Here is a 19572-nt window from a genome sequence, read left to right on the forward strand (position 1 = left end):
TTTCTGTTTGGCAAATGTGAAAGAACTCTATATTACAAAACTTCCTGCTAGGCCACAAACACACATCTGTAATGGTTTGTTTTCTACATAAGAAAAATTGCCATTGTCATATTCCAAACTGTGTTTAAATTGTTTTATTATAAACTCTCTGTGGGTCTCTGCTTAACTGGGAAATCATTCACTCTAAATTTATCTTTTCTCTGCATGGCATTGACAACTCCTGGCACTGTCAGCTCTGTCTCTGTTAAGAAAAAAAATTCTCCATAGAAAAAGAGATGATACTCAGTTGATTTAACAATCTCCAGAGCACCTTTGGCAATCTCCACTCATATTAACTCTTTCTAGTACCTGTATAATTTTGAGGCTTGTGTTGAGATTTGTGGTTTGAATTTAATGAGGAGTAAAAGCTGCATCACCTAAAATTTTATCTGACCAAAAATTTTAAGTGGGGGGTATAGTGAGCACATTGAAATTTTATTTATATACCTAATGTTCATTATTGTTTTCCTCTCAATTAAGCAACAGTTAGAAGTTTGTATATTGTGTGTGTGATCATGTACTCAGAAACTGAACAGGGAACAAAACAGAGACCAAACCTCACTTTTAGTACTGATGATGTTACCTAGTTGGGTAATGAGATGTTTTAAAGAAAACAATCAAGCTTAGAGAGCACCAAAGACCCCACAGTTCAACCCGGAGCTACAAATATTCTCTTCTCTGGGTACTCAGAGTCTCTATACTATTGCCAAGAGCTTTCTTCTCTCAAGTTACATCCAATGTGTGCTACAGGTTGTTGTATGTAACATGATGTATGAATGACTCTTCACAAAGGTTTGAAAAAGCTGGGATACAAAGAGACTGTGGCCTTCAGGAATTCTGCATGCACGGGAGACTTATTAATCGCAGCATGATATGCTTTCTACAGTGGCACATTAGACAATCCACCCAACATTCTGAAACAACTTATTAGAAAATATGGCAAGCTAATACGAATTAACGAGAAGAATGCAAAAGCTCCTGGGAGCTGTAATATTTTGGGTGCTGAGCAACGTTTTTATGGTTTACATATTTTGGCTACTTCTTTTCTTATTTTTATATTGTTCTAGCTTAATTACTCCAGGAATCCAGAAACTGCTGTGTCTAAGGCAAAGTGGTTATTCCAATCAACTGCATGTCATAAGTAAAAGAGCTTTATCCTTGTTGGGTTTTCATGAACTGTAATGTGCTCCAAAGGTTGATATTATATTAATTGCATAAAAAAGGATCAATTCTCCCAAATCTTTGTTATTTAGGTTAAATATAGGATGGAATACAGAAAGAGGAGAGGGATTAATGGATTTGATTATGGGCATGTGATTACACTGCCCTTGATTTTCCATTTCACACCTTATAGTTGGCAATACAGAAATCTAAAAGGTAGCTTTATGGTCCCATTTAGCTGACCTTGTTACCCACCTAATCTGCCATCTGGAATAGTTGGGTGGTCATGTTTTATGAGCTTTCTTGGCAATAGTATGGAAATGATTTGCCACTGTCTTCTGGATAAAAAATATTTTTTTTAAGTTTATAGACTTATTTGACAGCCCCTGGGATTTCTTGGTGGTCTCACATACAAATGCTAATTAGAGGATTAGGCAAATGCTGCATATATTGTATTTATTTTTTATTTGACTATTTCATTAGATGTAATGTGCTACATGTTAACTGTAGGGATGACAACTTACTAAGAACACATCATATTGTACTATTTATATCTATTTGTATATTTGAATTATCTTTTATATATTGATTCTATTCTATTCTATTCTATTCTATTCTATTCTATTCTATTCTATTCTATTCTATTCTATTCTATTCTATTCTATTCTATTCTATTCTATTCCATTCCATTCCATTCCATTCCATTCCATTCCATTCCATTCCATTCATGTAATGCATCTGTATTTTTGATGTTTGGTCAGCCAAGTGGGCTTTATTACCGTACATACTTACATGTATTAAAGTTTTATCTTTAATAAATCTAATAAAAGCAAACAATATCTTCCTATATAAGGGCAAAGTAGCTCCCTGCTCTAAGCAGTCTTATTAATATAACTGAAGAGCTGGACTCCAAAGTTAAAATCTAATTGTTTATGGTGGGCAGCCTGTGAGTTGGCTGCATATGTGAATAAACAAAGACTGCTAGACTTTTTCTATACCGACTGTTTATAGAGGTCATAGTGCAATGTAGAGAGAGAAGTAAATGTTGGAGGTATAGGATACAGTAGCCCTTCATTTAGCAACTACCTCACCTAGCCACTGTTTACAATTACAATAAGTGATTTTTTTAAAAAGTAACTTTATGATCAATCATGGCATTTACAACTTCCACAGCTCTGTAAAGCAAAGTAAGGCTGAAGTAACATCAAAAACACAGTCGTGGTTTCACTTTCTGACTATTTTGCTTAACAATCAAGTTTCTAGTCCCAATTCTGGTTGCTAGACAAGGACTACTGTATTCTAAATACAAACACGGCATAGAGCCACAGATTTTTCTCTTCACTAGGCAGGATTTAATTTTCTAAGACAATGCCCCCCCAACCTTTTGGGCACCAGGGACCAGTTCCATGGAGAGAGGTTTTTCCGTGGACCTGGTGGGGGACATGTTTTTGTGTGCTGCCTACATCCCACAGATGGAGCTTCGCTTGTTTGCCGGGACCGGTTACTGGTATGCTGTGGCCTGGTGCCGGTCTAGGCACTGGGGGTTGGGGATCCCTGTTCTAAGATTCAAACCAATATTCACCTACAAGGGATTTGTATCAAAGTAGACACAAGATTTTACTATAAACTCGTGTGTGCCCTGAGAGAATCACTTTGCCAATGGCACAACTCTTAGGATGATTTAAGTCCTTTTCATTCTTTATAAGTCTTAGTTGTAGGATGTGAAGAAGGAGAGCATATACAGTATATGATGGTGACATCTATGATCAAATATAACACCCATTCTTCTTGTTTCTCGGGACAGTCTTTCAAAGTGGGAAGTCTCTTCTATCCGTAGAGGCTTGTGGTCTTCTGTAGCCCACAAAAAAAAGGCTTGTCTTAAAAGACCTCTTGATCAGACATTCATTTTGAAAATTGGATGGCTGCTGAGAATGGAGACTGAAAGATGGGAGGATAGTAGTACAGTCATTATCCCATATAGCTTCAGTAGTTGCATAAAGAAGTATCTTAGTTGATTAGAAAGTTTCTAAGAGTTGGTAAGTTCTACACTGAGGAGCATTCCTTTTCATAGATGAATTATTTGCTCATTATGGAAAGGTTTTTAAAGAGAACTTAGAAGGAAAACCTTCAACAGGAGCTTCATCCAAATGGATCCACCATTTGCTCAACATCTACTGTCGTATTGGAACTCTCAAGTCTATCCAGTTCTATGTTGTTCTGTAACACAATCATTTTAAAGGCCAGTATATTTGGTGAAAATGGTAAGCTGAGCCCATGTGACAAATTTATTACTGGTTCTCACTTCCTAATATCCTCTTAAATTATCCCCACTTACTTTTTCCATGTCTTATAACTCAGGATATGACATTCTAAAATGACATTAAGGCTCAAGTTAGCTGGAATTTCTCAGAAGCTCTGTTTGATGTATGTGAAATAAGAGCTAAATCTTCCCATTTGAATTCCTGTACAAAAAACAGGCATTTATAGTGAGAGTGGTCAACCTTTAATGGACACCCGTGGACTTTATGGTTGCATCTAACTTCTCCCAGCTTAAAGCAACTTCTGTCCTTTTAATAGTTAAATTAAACACTCTTATTAGGGGAGGAAGACCAAGGGCAAGGTGGGGATTCTTGAAGCAGCAACAAATTATTGTTTGGTTGATTTAAAAATCAATAACAGAGAATAATGTAATAAAGTGAAAGGTGTAGCAACAGAAACCAGCAATACCATGCCCTTGGACAACTGCAAGAAGATGTGGTGAATGACACACTGTGATTGCTGGAAATAAGTTTGTGAGCAAAAGGAGAAACCTAAAAATCCCGTACCAAGAAATTCTGAATTCTGTGACTTCTGTAAATCATGAGCCTCAAACCAGTATGTATTATTGTGGTTATATTGCATATTCAGTTGCACAAATATTGTTTTTGCAGAATGGGTTACGTTTCTGAGTATTCTGGGATTTGACGAGGAGCAATGGAGGTCACGGAATTACTGTTTGGCTATGTCTAAGCTACTGAAAACTTTATTTAGACCAGCCAAACTTAAATACCTGATCTGAACTCAATGACACTATCTCTTAGTAAATACGTGATTATATGAGAAGATTGTTTCTCTTATGAATGCACCTTGTGTTTCATTTTGATTTGTTGTTTGCTTCTAATTGCCTGGTTTCTGGGAATGAGAAGCACAGCACACCACATTATGTTTCTTAAAAACTTTTCTACACCTACAATATGTGATGTCAAATCATCCCCTTCTGCCAATGATGCGAGGTCAGGCACTAATACCTGGCTCTGTAGGAGACTGAGACCTACCTGCTCTCATGCTTGTAGTCTAATAAGTTGCACCATAGGAGGTTCATATTGTTGGATCTGGGGAGGCCCAGCATCTTACCAGTGTGAAAATGTCTGGCACAGAGCTGTCATAGCTACAGCTGCCTGCCTACTGTCCCTGTTAGCAAATTTATAACTTTTAATTGTTATTTTTAAATTGTTCTCCTTTATGCACAATGAGAAATTTGCATTACTTTCATTCGAATGTCTCTACCCTATCTACCTACCTACTAATCATCTTGGCATTGCCTAGCCAAAGGTATAAAAGAAGAAAGCTTTGCTGATTGCATATAGTAGGTTCCTTCCTTTTCGTGGGTTTGTATCACCGAACAACAGAGTTACAATTGCCCCATGGTGATGTCTGTGTATAGCTCCCTCTGAATTGGCAGCCAAGGGGTCTCAGCTAGTCCAGCTGTGGCTAATGTAAGAAGTCACAGGTGCAGTAATAACCAGCCAGCAGGGAGAGTTGAAGCATTGTGGATAGCTTTCTGTGGGGAAGATGTGCAGCCATTGCTATGCTTTGTGTCAGGATGGCGGGCCATCAATTGGAGCAGCCTTCTAGTCAAAGACTCAGGTGCTGGTGGCTGAATCTAGCAGGATTGCAGTTTTGGTCAATTGGAATGCATTTTAATGACTTGGATGTTCAATGGCTCACCTTGTTTTTGTCTCTCTATAAGTGCAAGATCCTGGATGCATTGACCATCTTATATAGATGATGGTAACTGGCACATTCTAGTTTAAAATAGTTGGATATTCAGTTACCTTTGGCTTGAACCTTATTCCATTCTCTTATTCAGTTATATGAGTCAATGACATAAAAGTCCTTACTCACATATACTCTCTACTCTCTACATAACTTCTGGATGTCCACTATTTTCTAATCTGGGCCTCTATTATGATGTCTTATTTTAAAGCAGTGGTTTTCAAGATACAGTTTTTAAAATTTCTAAGCAACCAGAGCGTCCTTCCTTAAATATTCCTACAATGGGAAATTTCCTAATTAGTAAGGTCCTCTACTTTTAATCTGGCCATATTTCCACTGTCACCCTTCTCTCTGCCCCCCAGTTCTGCTGTGCTATTTCATTATGGTAGGGATGTTGGTGAGTTCCTGGAGGATTGAGTGAAGAAATTCCAGCAGCATAATCCAAGACGGAAGCCATTCCAGCTTCCAGCTAAAGTAACAGGCACTGATTACTACTAGGCAGGGGGTTGGACTAGAAGACCTCCAAGGTCCCTTCCAACTCTACTATTGTATTGTATATTATTGTATTGATATTGGGCAATAGCAATAACAGGACATGCTGGAGGAGAATAATCACTGTAGTGACAATGCCAAAGGCATTATTTCATTACTTTTTACTGGTTTGCAAATGTGAGAGTGTGCCCACGCGCACTTGCTTCTCTTGCACACGCCCTGTCCACGCATGTGCTTGGCGTTCTGCGCATGCACTTTGGCTTAAAATAAATAGGACAGCATAGAGCCGGGGTGGGTGAATAGGTCCACCCACGATTTCCACTATCCTTTCAGGTGAACCAGTCCGAACTGGCTGAATACCACCTCTGCGTTATTTCATATTGCATGGAAAAAGTCAATAATGAACCACTTCTATATTAATGAGAAAACCACATGGGTAAACAAAATAAAGTAATAGATGATATAGGGGTGGATGAAGGGCCCCTCAGTTGGATGGTTTTCAACACATTATATGGAAGTAGAGCTACTGATCAATTAGTATCAAGTACTAATAGTGTTAATGATGTGGCTTGATTAAAGCCTTCCAATCATCTAGTTTCTAATGAGGCCACGCAAGGAAAGAAACTGTGAAAAAATAGAGACAGAATTATAGTGAGATCATGGAACATAAGGAGCATGAAAAGTTAGCACAGTGAAGGGTGGAATTAATCAAGTTCACATTGACATTTCAGGCATCAGTAAATTGGATGTGGACTGGACATGGACATTTTTAATCAAAATATAGTCTTTAGTACTACTGTATATACTTTATTACAAGAGAAAGAATAGTATTGCTTTCACAGGAAGACTATTGTAAAGACAGCATTTGGGCAAATTGCAGCCCATGATGAAATAATATCAATTAGACTTCATGGATAACACTTTAATATGATTATCCAAGTTTATGCTCGACCACTGATGGAGAAGAAGAAGGCACTGAAGAGTTTTATGGTCACATTAAACCTAAAATCAATAGAACATCATAGCAAGGTGTGCTGCTTAGGGAGACCAGAATGTCAAGACTGGAAATATTGAGGAAAACAGTTGAACTGTATGGCCTAAGAAACTGAAATAAAGCAGAACTTATCAGTTTTGCTGAACGAATTATTTTTCTTTACATTGCTTACACTTCCTTCAAATGACCAAAATGATACCTTTATATATATAGATATCACCAAACGGGGTATAGAGATCAGAAATTTTGTATTTCAGGGTCTGATTGCTGCTTGAAACACAGTAAGTATCATAATAAGAAAGATTGGTAAGATACTGTTAGCTAGCTCTGTAGCCTACACAATATGCAACTCATAAAATAAAGCAAAACTAACCCTGCGGCTAATCTCCAGGTGCTTATTTCTGTTTGCGAGCCCTCCTTCCCCCAAACCACTTTGCTCAAACATCTAGCTTAAAAGTTAAAGGCAGAGTTCTTGGGTTTTTCTTTTCATATCCCGAGTTTTAAACCTTGAAACGTAACTTTTTCTGCAGCTACAGTTAACACCTGTACACAGGGACCTCATTTTTGGAAAGCCTGTCTCCTCCAAAGTTAAGCCGGGATGAATTTGCATCTTGTTTAAGCTGAGACACAGGGAAGTCAATTGAAAGAAACAGTGTAATAGAACCTACCCATTGGCTGAACTGGGGGGTCTGATGCTGATAGTGTATATCAGTTGACAGATGTCTTGCTGAGCTTTGTCCTTGCTATTATGGCTTCAGAAGGTACCTGCAATAAGGTGGAGATGACTATCTAAGGCATCTAGGAGAGATTAACTTAATCACACCACATGATATTATATAACAGCAGCATTCAGCTGCTGGTCGGGAGTCGGGACTCTTATGCTAGAAGCAAAAAGAGTTCAAATATATTGAAATATCAACTGTATGCAATTCAGCCATTTAAACTTATCTCAACCCAAAATACTTGGTTTTGTATATTCTGATTTTATGACACCTGTCTCTTCTTCTAAAGATGTAAATGACAAGGTGGCATTTTATGAGAAATTTGGGAGTGTGGATGGAAGGAAGGATGAATTGCTTTCCAGACTTTGGGAATGCACATCAGCTATTCACCAGCAAGAGATTTTAAGAGTAACCAGAGGTGATATTCAGCAGATTCTGACCAGTTCTAGAGAACTGGTAGCGGAAATTTTGAATAGTTGGGAGAACCGGTAAATACATCTCTGACTGGCCCCGCCCCGCCCCACCCCTATATATTCTTTGCCTCCCAGGTCCCAGCTGATCAGGAGGGAATGGGGATTTTGCAGTAACCTTCCCCTGGAGCGGGGAGGGAATGGAGATTTTATAATATCCTTCCTCTGCCACGCCTATCAAGCCACACCCACAGTAAATTTTTTGAATCCTACCACTGAGAGTAACCCTGTCTAACATTGAAATGTTTTTCCTTATCTTCAAATCTGATTGTAGATTAAAATGATAGAATATTAAATTCTGGGGAAAAAAACCTTTGAAGCCAGACAATCCAGTGTGTACCTGTTGGAATCTAAATATCTCTTATAGAATCTTAGAATTTTTATCTTGGAAAGGCTAACATCTCTTCTACTTAAGTAATTTGGACAATAGCACCTATTAATCCAGATTTTCCATGTTTGCTTTTCTAACCCCTTAGCATCTGGCTAAACTTTGCTCATGACTGTCAAATCTCAGTTTGGAAATACAGACAGTTCATTTTCTCCTATTGACTTCTAGTTTCTCTCATCCAAATTGCTTTTGAAAAAAAAAAAGAATGAAAGATAACTTTCTAATGCAGTCGATCCAATGCCATTTCATATGCTGAACTTGCTTAAATAAAACATATGAGTTTCCGGCATATTCTTTTATTTCTTTCTGTGTTGTTGCACGCAAGCTTATGCGGGAAGGAAGTAGATGGCAGATTTCATTGTCCTAAGATGATCTGTTTAAACTGAAAAAAAAGGCACCAATTTTCGTATAGAGCACGAGAAAATCCATTGGAAAAATATTTAAAAAATCATAAGAAACACCACCAACACCCTTTATATCTGGAATTTTCATATTTCAATTCCATTCAATAGAATGTTGGCATTTTAAAGAGTAATCATATTTAAAACTGGTCTGCCTGGCAGAGAAATTATGCAGAAACAAACAAATCTAGATAGGTTTCTTAACATTTTAGTGCTAGACTTCATGCACTCCTGAAGTATACTGAATTGAATATCGTTTTAACAGCATGTTTGGAATTAAAGTCTTTCAGAAAGAAATTGGGTTCTGGTGACATTGGAAGGCTCAAGGATTTAGGTATTCATACATGTCAGTAAAATATTTCAGATTCCTACTATCTACTAAGAATAATGAGGCTGTTTCAAAGCTAAAAACCAGTGATTTGTCATCCATAGAACTTTTGAGTTGAATGGGACTTGAGATATATTTAAATAAACACTGTTGATCTTAACTGCCTAAACAAATTCTTCAGTCATTAAGTATTTACATTTCATAAATAGATGTGTTTTTGGATTCAGTTCCTCAGAGTCAGAAATCAAAGATGTTTGACGTTGTAGCTGGTGTTGACATATGAATAAAGTATTTTCTTTCCCCAATGAATTCTGCTAGAAAGTACCAGAAGTAAGGTAAATGAGAGCAATAAGAAAGTCCCATGTTAAATAACTTTGAAAGACAGACAGAAAGGGAAAAAGTAGAGGCCTCAAGGATGTGTTTGAATGGTAAATAATACGTTGGAGTTTTGAAAAAGTTCAGAATTAGAATAGAATAGAATTCTTTATTGGCGAATAGAATAGAATGGAATGGAATAGAACAGGGGTGTCAGACTCAATTTCATTGAGGGCCGCATCAGGGTTGTGTTTGACTAAGGTGGGTGTGGCCAAGGTGGGCATGGATAACTCGATGTCACTCATGCCGGAGGCACCTGTGGCGGCTTGAGCATTCTGCCAGCGAAAATGGGCTCCCGAGCTCTGTTTTTGGCTGCAATGGCCTCCTGCAGCCCTCTGCCAGCGAAAATGGAGCTCGGAAGGACTGCATGTGACCTTGCGGGCTCCATTTTTGGCTGTGATGGCCTCCTGCTGCCCTCTGCCAGTGAAAATAGAGCTCGGGAGGGCCATGCACATCCCTCGTGGACTCCATTTTCAGCTGTGACAGCCTCCTGCAACCCTCTGTCAGCAAAACGGAGCTCAGGAGGGCCACATGTGGCCCTCACAGGCTCCATTTGCGGCTGCGATGGCCTTCTGCAATCTTCTGCCAGCAAAAAGGAAGCTCAGGAGAGCTGCATGCGGCCCTCCCGGGCTCCATTTTTGCTGGCAGAGACACGGCGGGCGAGTCCTTTACTGTTTCCAGGGTGGCCCTGCGGGCCAAATCTAAGCACCCCACAAGCTGAAACTGACCCTTGGTCTTGAGTTTGACACCCCTGAAATAGAACATAGAATAGAAAATATAATAGAATTCTTTATTGGCCAAGTGTGATTGGGTACCGAAGGAATTTGCCTCTGGTGCATAAGCTCTCAGTGTACATCCAAACAGCAAAGTAATATAATCATTTCAGTTTAATTTTTTTAAAATTAATATATTGACTTTAAACCAAAGTTGTAGAATGGTCGTCTTGTTGAAATGTAGCTCTTTTTGTCCTTTCTTGTTGGACATGGAGGATGAGAATTGTTGCTCAGGCACTTTTTATTTATAACTAGACCTAAAGACCTGAAATTTTAGGATCTTCACTACTCATATTCTATTTAAATCAGAGTATTTATTGTTGTTATTCAAAACAATATAATTTGCCTAAAAAAGGAATGCCATTCCTTGACACAATGTCATTACTTAATTTATGGTGCAACTGGGATAATTAAAACAACAAGTAAATCGTTTAATTGTTTGGCTGCAGACAGGAATTATTGCTTGACGAAACAATAAGCAAGAATTTCCTTAATCTGTATGTGTGAAAATAATTAAAAGGATAGGAAGCTTTAATTTTGCTCCACTTTCTTACCTATCAGTTAATTTCATTTCTTTGAAGAAAAAGATAATAATACAAGGAAAAAGAGAGCAAGCATTTACAATATAGTACAATTATTTGGAAAAGTCTGCTACTTTCCAGTAGAGGGCATTAATATACATTTATTCTAAAAGCTAACCATGTTACTTGCTAAGCAACACATGGATAGAAAAAATAGCTCCCAGTAATAAACTTTTAGCACAACAAGTAGTATTTCACTTTTAGCTTAAGACAACACAGCTTAAGAATTCTTTTTTTTTTAAAGGTAACCTTAAAATTTCACATTTAAAATTGTCTCTGTAATTATTGTTAATGTTAAAGAAAAGAAATATGTAAAGATCCTGTATATTTAATTATTGTAATAATAAAGTCACGTTTAATGTGATAGTCTAAGACTCTAAGTGAACACAGTTGTTACAATTTCTACTTGGTGTCTTCTATTTTTCATTTAAAAATAAATATGCAAATATTCAAAATGGTTTGTTTTTGTGCATTTAAAACAACCTGCTTAATATTATATGAACAGCTTGCTGATGTTTTTTTTAAAAAAATGATTATTATAAGGAAGATTGAAAAAGTACTTTCATCTCGATGTATAATATTTTCAGTTCAAAAGATGTTCAACATATAACCACTAATGTTCCTGCGTCACTTGTATTCTGAAGGAAATCTAATAACAATGTTTATTTGTTTTAAAAACCCTTGTGAATAAGTTGGTCCATTCTTCATTGACATCAGGAGCTACTTAATGATCAGGAATGTAATAATAAATGTGTTAAGAAGCATTTGTAGAAGGCCAGAATGGTATTAGTGGACACAAGTAATTGTTAAGTAAACAGATTTCTTAATAGTTTAAATGTTTAAATTTGGTAGAGGAGATATGCAAACAAATAAACCTCTGTGTATTAATATGAGGTCTTCTTGAGAAAATGTGAACTTTCCAATCTCTGCATATATTTTAAAAGAGGCATTTATTGTTACGAACTTAACAGGTTTTTTTAAAAAAATTAATAGCATTAAACTACAGTGCATATTTCTTGATGCTAATAGATATGTTAATTTCCATACGGCATTTTCTTACGCAATTTTTAATTCAGCTCCCTTTCCTGTTTTTAGTATAATAATTGCTTACAGTATTCTGATTTGATTTTATATGACTAATTAAAGCCATGCTGGAAAAAAAAAACAGGTTTGCAGGTAATATTAAAATTAAATATGTTAATTTGTACTACAGAGTTCAGCTTTTATATGAGTTTTAATTTGGTATAGAATCCTTCGTTTTATATTTATAAAGAGCACATGAAAGACTATCTTACTTTTTCATAGATTCATACCAGAGGGAAACTTGTACATGTAGTTTAGCTAGGGGCTATTTGGACATAAAATTAAGTGGTCGCTAACATGGAATTATGGCACCAACATAATTTTAAGACCATTGCAAAGTGAATGTAGTTTCAGGAGTTAATATTCATGTATATTTAAATCTAGAATATTAATTTTACTTATAACAATGAGTAAGGTACTTTATCCCAAATCCGGTGACAACTGTCCAGTAATCAGTACGAACAATGTTACACCTACCGAGGACTATTGAATAGAATTCAGCTCCATATGCAAATTCAATGCTTCATCATTTTGCATGATTATTTTTATGGCATCTATTGCATATGGGAAAAACAAAGTCCCGTTTGCCATGCACAATGTGCATGTGCGTGACTGAAACAGAAAGATAGTTATTCCATTTTAATAGTTCTCGGACTGATTGTAGATGTACCATTGGTTTAATCATGTATGTAGAGTTATTGTACACTGAGATGTTTTTTAAACCAGGCACTTATCTGTAGCATTTAGAGATAACTAAGCATTCACTAATGACGTTAGAGATATTGTCCAAGCTGTTTCCAACATGTGTAGAAGTTCACCTGTTTCTCCTCCTGGATAGTTCAGAGAATGGAGGAAGGAACCAGTGTTTTAATCCTTGCTTTTAATCCTTCAGTTTGGTGCCAACTGTTGGCTCTTAGCTTGCAATTAAGGTTTGAGTAGTAAAAGAACCCACCATTTACCAAGAAAACATTGGGAGTGGAGATTAAGCACCGAATGGTCCATTTTACACAACAATTTTAGGAAGTTGAGGTTTTGGATTTGAAGATTTGCTGGGGAAAAACCTTCAATGAAGTTATTTTGATTAAATACGCTCGGGAATCTTTAATGCTCTAAGAGTTTGGTTGCTTGCTTGCAAATGCTTCATTACCCAACTAGGCAACATCATTGGCTCTTTTTGAATTACAAATGGTACTTTTTGTGATATTTGCTTTGTTTGAATGTAGTTTCTTATGGCTTATGTTTTTAACTTAGAAATTTCTCAGTGACAAATTACAGGAGAAGTGAAATACAATTGAATACAAGTTGACTATAATTGTAATAATATGTTTGGAAATAGAGTTTCTAGTACAGAAATGGTTTCCCTAATGCTTTTTGAAAGTCAATAAGTTCAAGAAAATGCAATTTTATGCAGTTTTAAAATATTGGTTCTGACACCCACCCACATCCCTACAACGTCTACACCAGAGCCAATATTTATACTGGCATATATATACTTTGTAAGTGTATGTACAATATGGAATTATTTTTAATTTCAAAGCTTTCTGATGAAGTGAGCTGCAGATCCTGAAAGTTTATACAGTTTAATAACATGTATTAATTGGTTCTACCAGATTACTTCTCAGTATACCATCTAACTGGAAGTTCTAGCGTTTTTTTTAACTATTTATGTTTCCAAGAAGAGGTGCAATATTTATATGCTAGTTTCTTTTTTTATGGACAGTTGAAATCCAATTAACAGTAGAAAACAAACAGAACAAAATTAATCCTTAAAGTAATATTCTTAGCCTGTCTTCCTGGACTTATTTCATTTGGACATTTAGTCAAAAGGTGATTTGATGAATAATTAGGGTGAGAAATGGGTAGGAGAAGAATAACCTTAGTGGATCTCCTGAGCCATTCATTGGTTTTTTTTTTTTTTAAATGGATTTGGTAACTTTTCGGACTGTCCAGCAAGTTAAGCCCGAGGCCCTCTTTCTTTCAGTCGGTGTCCAGAAGGTGGTGCTGAAAAGCAATTCTTCAACATTTCAGTCATTGGTCAATTGTATTCCACAAAATTATATCTTGCCCCCTATATTAATTAATATACAGATAAATGTTTCTGAGAGTCATCCAAAGTTTTGGAATTACTCGCAGAGAGAGTGCTGAGGACATCCAGTTCTTGCCACCTAATTAAAACCAGAAAGAGTGTCCTTGAAAACTGTATGGTCACTAATGGGCTATATAAAAACAAGTAATGTAATTAAATACAGGTAAAATGGAAGCACCATTCATGAAAAGACTGGATTCAGGAATTGCCCCAGGTCGTTTTGTGTTCATTCCATCAGAACAAACAGGCAGGCAAGGAATAATGCTTGTTTTCTCCCACAATTCTTAGTGGCAGTTATGATCATGAGTGCGTTTTAGATTTGTATCTATTGTAGCAACTATGGCAGTTTTAAATGAATTTAGTTGTATCTACTGTGTCTTGATTACATTGCAACTTGATTGCTGAAATGTACTCCTTGTGCTCCCTATGTAGGACTTATTGTGGAGTAGAAACTGTAACCAGTGGGACATGCAGCTGCTAGTTATGTACCAGGGATCACATGAGGTTTGCACTTGTTCAAAATTGCTTTCTTGGCCCAATTTAAAATGTTGATATTAAATTTAATCTCTAAATGTTTTAAGGTCTGACTATCTGAGAAATTGTCTCTCCCATTATGGATATCTTCTAACATTAGGTTCAGGGGTGGGTTCCTGTACCGGTTGGTACCACTTCGCTGTGTGCGCGCTTTTCACGTGCGTTGCTCGCGCATGCGCAGTTGACTGAAAATGTTTCTGCGCATGCACAGAAACTTGCTGGCAACGGCAGAAGAGACCAGGGAACCAGTTTGGGGGTGTGGCCAGCCTGGGTCACTGTCGGTTCTGTGACTCAGGCCAAATCACCACTACTGGTTCGGCCAAACCAGGAGCAACCCACCTCTGATTAGGTTCTATGGAGAAAACTCTTCTTGAGGATGCTTTTATGGAGTCCCTGGTTTTCTTTGAACTTGTTTGTTTGCAGATATCAGATCGTGGATTGCTGTTCCCCCAGGAATGGCATTTGCCTTTTGAAAGTTGGTTAAGACACAGCTCTTTAATCATGTCTTTATATGTTAATGATTTCACTATCTTACTTATCTAGAAGAAAAGTGTTTCTGAGTTTAACTTGATTTTCCCTCCACCTTCAATGGAATTTTATCTGTTCAATTCCAACCATAATAATAATAATAATAATAATAATAATAATAATAATAATAATAATAATAATAATAATAATAATAATAATAATAATAATAATAAATGCTTCTAGACCGCCCCCTCTCCCGCAAGGGACTCGGGGCGGTGTACAGTTCATACAAAATATAACAGGATACAATAAAATTAAATTAAATATGTACAGTTGACAATTGACATGGAGGAGGTTAAAATGTAGTTAAAAGAACTGTACAAAGCAGATATAAAATAAATTCAAACCCCTAAAAACAAATACAGTAAATTAAAAAACCCTAAAATAACCAGATATCATACATTTGCCAGGAGGGACAGTTGAATTATGCCAGGCCTGCTAGTCGGAACAGGTGGGTCTTCAGTTTTTGCCAGAAGGAGCGGAGGTCAGAAGTGGTTCTAATGTCGGGGGGGAGGTCATTCCAGAGGGTTGGGCCCATCACAGAGAAGGCCCTACTCCTCGGTGTCGCCCGCTGGCATTGCCTAGTGGACGGCACCAGGAGAAGTCCCTCCCTGTGTGAGCGTATTGGCCGCAGGGATGTATGTGGGAGGATGCGATCCCGCAAGTAACTAGGTCCCGTGCCATGGAGCGCTTTAAAGATGGTAATCAGCACCTTGAAACGCACCCGGAAAACCACAGGCAGCCAGTGCAGCTCGCGCAGGAGAGGTGTTACGTGGGAGTACCTCGTACTCCCCATCACAGCCCGCGCGGCTGCGTTCTGAACTAACTGCAGTCTCCGGGCGCGTCCCAAGGGCAGCCCCATGTAGAGAGCGTTGCAGTAATCCAGGCGGGACGTCACCAGCGCATGAGTGACCGTGCGTAGGGCATCCCGGTCCAGTAGGGGGCGCAATTGGCGCACCAGGCGAACCTGGTGGAACGCCCCCCTTGCCACGGCTGCCACATGGTCATCCATTGACAGCCGGGCATCAAGGAGGATGCCCAAATTGTGCGCCCATTCCACAGGGGGCAATTGTTCGCCTCCTATGGCCAGCGATGGGATCAGCTGGCTGAACCGAGGTGCCGGTAGCCACAGCCACTCAGTCTTGGAGGGGTTGAGTTTAAGTCTGTTGTCCCCCATCCAGACCCCGACGGCCTCCAAACACCGGGACATCACTTCGACAGCCTCGTTGGGGTGGTTTGGAGTTGAAATATACAGCTGAGTATCATCAGCGTAGAGGTGATACTCAACCCCAAAACCACGGATGATCTCACCCAGCGGCTTCACATATGTGTTGAACAGGAGAGGCGAGAGGACCGACCCCTGTGGCACTCCACAAGTGAGTGGCCTCGGGGTCGACCTCTGTCCCCCTGTCAACACACATTGCCTCCGGTCGGAGAGGTAGGAGCCAAACCACCGCAAAACGGTGCCTCCGACTCCTATCCCCTCCAACCGGCGCAATAGGATACCATGGTCGATGGTATCAAAAGCCGCCGAGAGGTCTAATAGGACCAGGATAGAGGAACAACCTCTATCTCTGGCCCTCCAGAGATCATCAACCAACGCGACCAAGGCTGTCTCTGTGCTGTGCCCGGGTCGGAAGCCGGACTGGCGTGAGTCTAGATACTCGGATTCGTCAAGGTGTCGTGGAAACTGCTGCGCCACCACATTCTCTACAACCTTCGCTAGAAACGGAAGGTTGGAGACTGGACGATAATTAGCTAGCTCCATTGGGTCGAGTGAAGGCCTCTTAAGCAAGGGCCTCACCACCGCCTCTTTCAAGGCGGTTGGTAAGGATCCCTCACCCAATGAGGCATTCACCAGGCCCAGAAGCCAGCCTCGGGTCACCTCCCAAGATGCCAGTACCAACCAGGAGGGACACGGGTCCATTAAACATGTGGTGGGTCGCAGCCGTCCACACAACCTATCTAAATCCTCGGGGGCAACAGAATCAAACTCCTCCCAGGATGGTCTCACAAGACTCGCTGATGGCGGCCCGCCTGGTCCACTGAGTGGGGCCCATCCGCTCCGGATCTGAGCGACTTTGTCCTGCAGATATTCCCCAAATTCCTCTGCTCTGCCCTGTAAGCGTGCCCCCTGTGTCCTCTGTGACAAGAGGGAGCGGGTCACCCTAAACAGGGCGGCAGGGCGGTTATCCGCGGACGCAATAAGGGTGGCGCAATATCTACGTTTGGCCACCCTTAATGCCACAAGGTAGGTCCGCAAGTAGGATCTTACCTGTGTTCGATCAGATTCGGAGCGTAAGGACCTCCACCTGCTCTCTAGACGTCTCCTGTGGTGCTTCATCACCCTCAGCTACTCGGTATACCAAGGAGCCCGGGTGGGTCGCTGCCGCAGGAGAGGTCGCAAAGGCGCAACCCGGTCCAAGGCCCCAGCCGCCGCCCTATTCCAGGCGGCCGCTAGGTCCTCCGACCGAGCGCGGGTCAGGGCTACAGGTAATGGCCCAAGCTCCATCTGGAACCTATCCGGCTCCATCAGGTGCTTGGGGCGGTACCAGCGTGGACCGTCTGGTCCCGCCTCCTCGCGGTGGGGGGGTAGCGCCAGGGAAGACAAGCCGGAGACATGAGTGATCTGACCATGACAGGGGTGTAACAGTAAAATCCCCTCTACCCAGATCACTCGTCCACTGCTCAGATACAAAAACAAGGTCCAATGTGTGGCCTCCTTCGTGTGTGGGGCCCTGAATTAACTGGGTCAGGCCCATGGCTGTCATGGAAGCCATGAACTCCCGAGCTACCTCAGATGCTGCTCCCGTCGATGGCAGGTTGAAATCCCCCATAACCACAAGCCTGGGGATCTCAACCGCCGTCTCCGAGATCAGCTCGAGGAGCTCGGGCAGGGCTGCTGATGTATAGCGAGGAGCCAAGTATACAATCAGCAAACCCAACTGCCTCCCTGGGCCCCATTTCACACCAAGGGACTCACACCCGGATATCTGAGGAACAGTGAACTCCCTCGGCTCTAGACCTTCCCGTATAACTACCGCCACCCTTACCCAGGGCCCGAGGCTGATGGAATGCACGGAAACCTGGTGGGCACATTTCCACGAGGGGTAAACCACCCTCGTGGCCCAACCAGGTTTCCGTTATCCCTGCAAGGTCTAGCTCCCCCTCAGAGATCAACTCATTAATGAGGGGGGCCTTGTTGGTTACGGACCTTGCATTGCAAAGCATCAGTCGTAGGCCCGGGCTCTGTAGTTCCTGGCCACCTAGGTTGCGGGGGTTGGTGCAAACGACCGGGCATAGCCAACAACCACGGTCTCCCAACCGACCTTGTGATCTTCTCTTGTCCTTGCATCCCCCCCTCCCCGCGACCGTTGTAATCAAACAACCCTCTATTGGAATCACTTGTTCCCTCTCCCCCCCGCTCCGCTCACTTCCTTCCCAGACTCACCTGTCCGTCTAGCACTGGCACTGGCGCCTCTCCCGGCCTGGTTATCACACCCCCCCCTCCCTGGAACCCCTTAATAACAATAAAAAACTTCTGGATAAAAAGCCCCTCAGCCTCCGTTTCTTCCACCTCTCGGGGAACCTTCCCTATCTTGATAACTCCAGCTTTATAATTCCAGCTAAACCAACTCTGGAGTTTTCACTCATGTCCATCTCGATAAATGCATGGTGTCTATATGTCTGGCTACTAATCCATCTACCCATCCAAAGCATGTTTTGTTGTGAAAGCGTTTGCATGCAGGTACATTACTGTGTATCTAACTTTCCATTACAATACAGGTGTGATATGATGCATTTGTATATGCTAATATGTTTGTACGCTGTCTTTCTCTTCCCCCCCTCCGAGACACTCTTTAAAAATGGTCAGGATCAGGATAAAAATTTGTGAAATGAATTACTAAGTAAAACTGATTACTGTCAAATAAAGTACACCCATCTACAACATTAAATGAACCCCATGTGGATGTTCCATCAACATGTCCATACTATTCTCACTTATGTACCTGGAAGAATTAGAAGAAGGAGGAGGAGGGAAGGAGGAGGAGGAGGAGGAGGAGGAGGTAGGAGGATGTGGAAAGATGGAAAAAATGAAAAACCCTGTCTGAACGTTACAAAAGAGTGTTTAACGTCTCCCCAACACCAGGTCATCTTCAGGCTAAATCTTCATAGGGATCTATACTTTGAGGTATCAGAATGGTATGTCCAGTTTCCCTTAAGCTCTCAGAGCAGAAAGATACAGATGTTACATTATGTCATGACCAGCTACAGGATTTTACATGATTTGTACTCTGTCCCCCCTAGATCCTTTGTGTATTCTTGTCATCAAGGTCTGACCAGAATCCCTTTCCCCCTCTTCAGTGTTAATTATATAAAAATAACTTTTCCATGTAGTGAATCTTGGTAGCTACATAGATGTTCATATAATTCTCTTGATAATAGCATGGAAATGCTTCGTCACTGCTACCTTCCAGTTTATATTATTTTTGGATCTTGCCACTTAGGTTACAGATTCCTAGCATTCCAGTACTACTCAGATTTGCCTTTGCCTTTTTCAAGATTGATCTCAGGTGACTAT

Source organism: Natrix helvetica (genome assembly GCF_964273705.1).
Source record: "Natrix helvetica genome assembly, chromosome: 3".
NCBI classification, from domain to species: Eukaryota; Metazoa; Chordata; class Lepidosauria; order Squamata; family Natricidae; genus Natrix; species Natrix helvetica.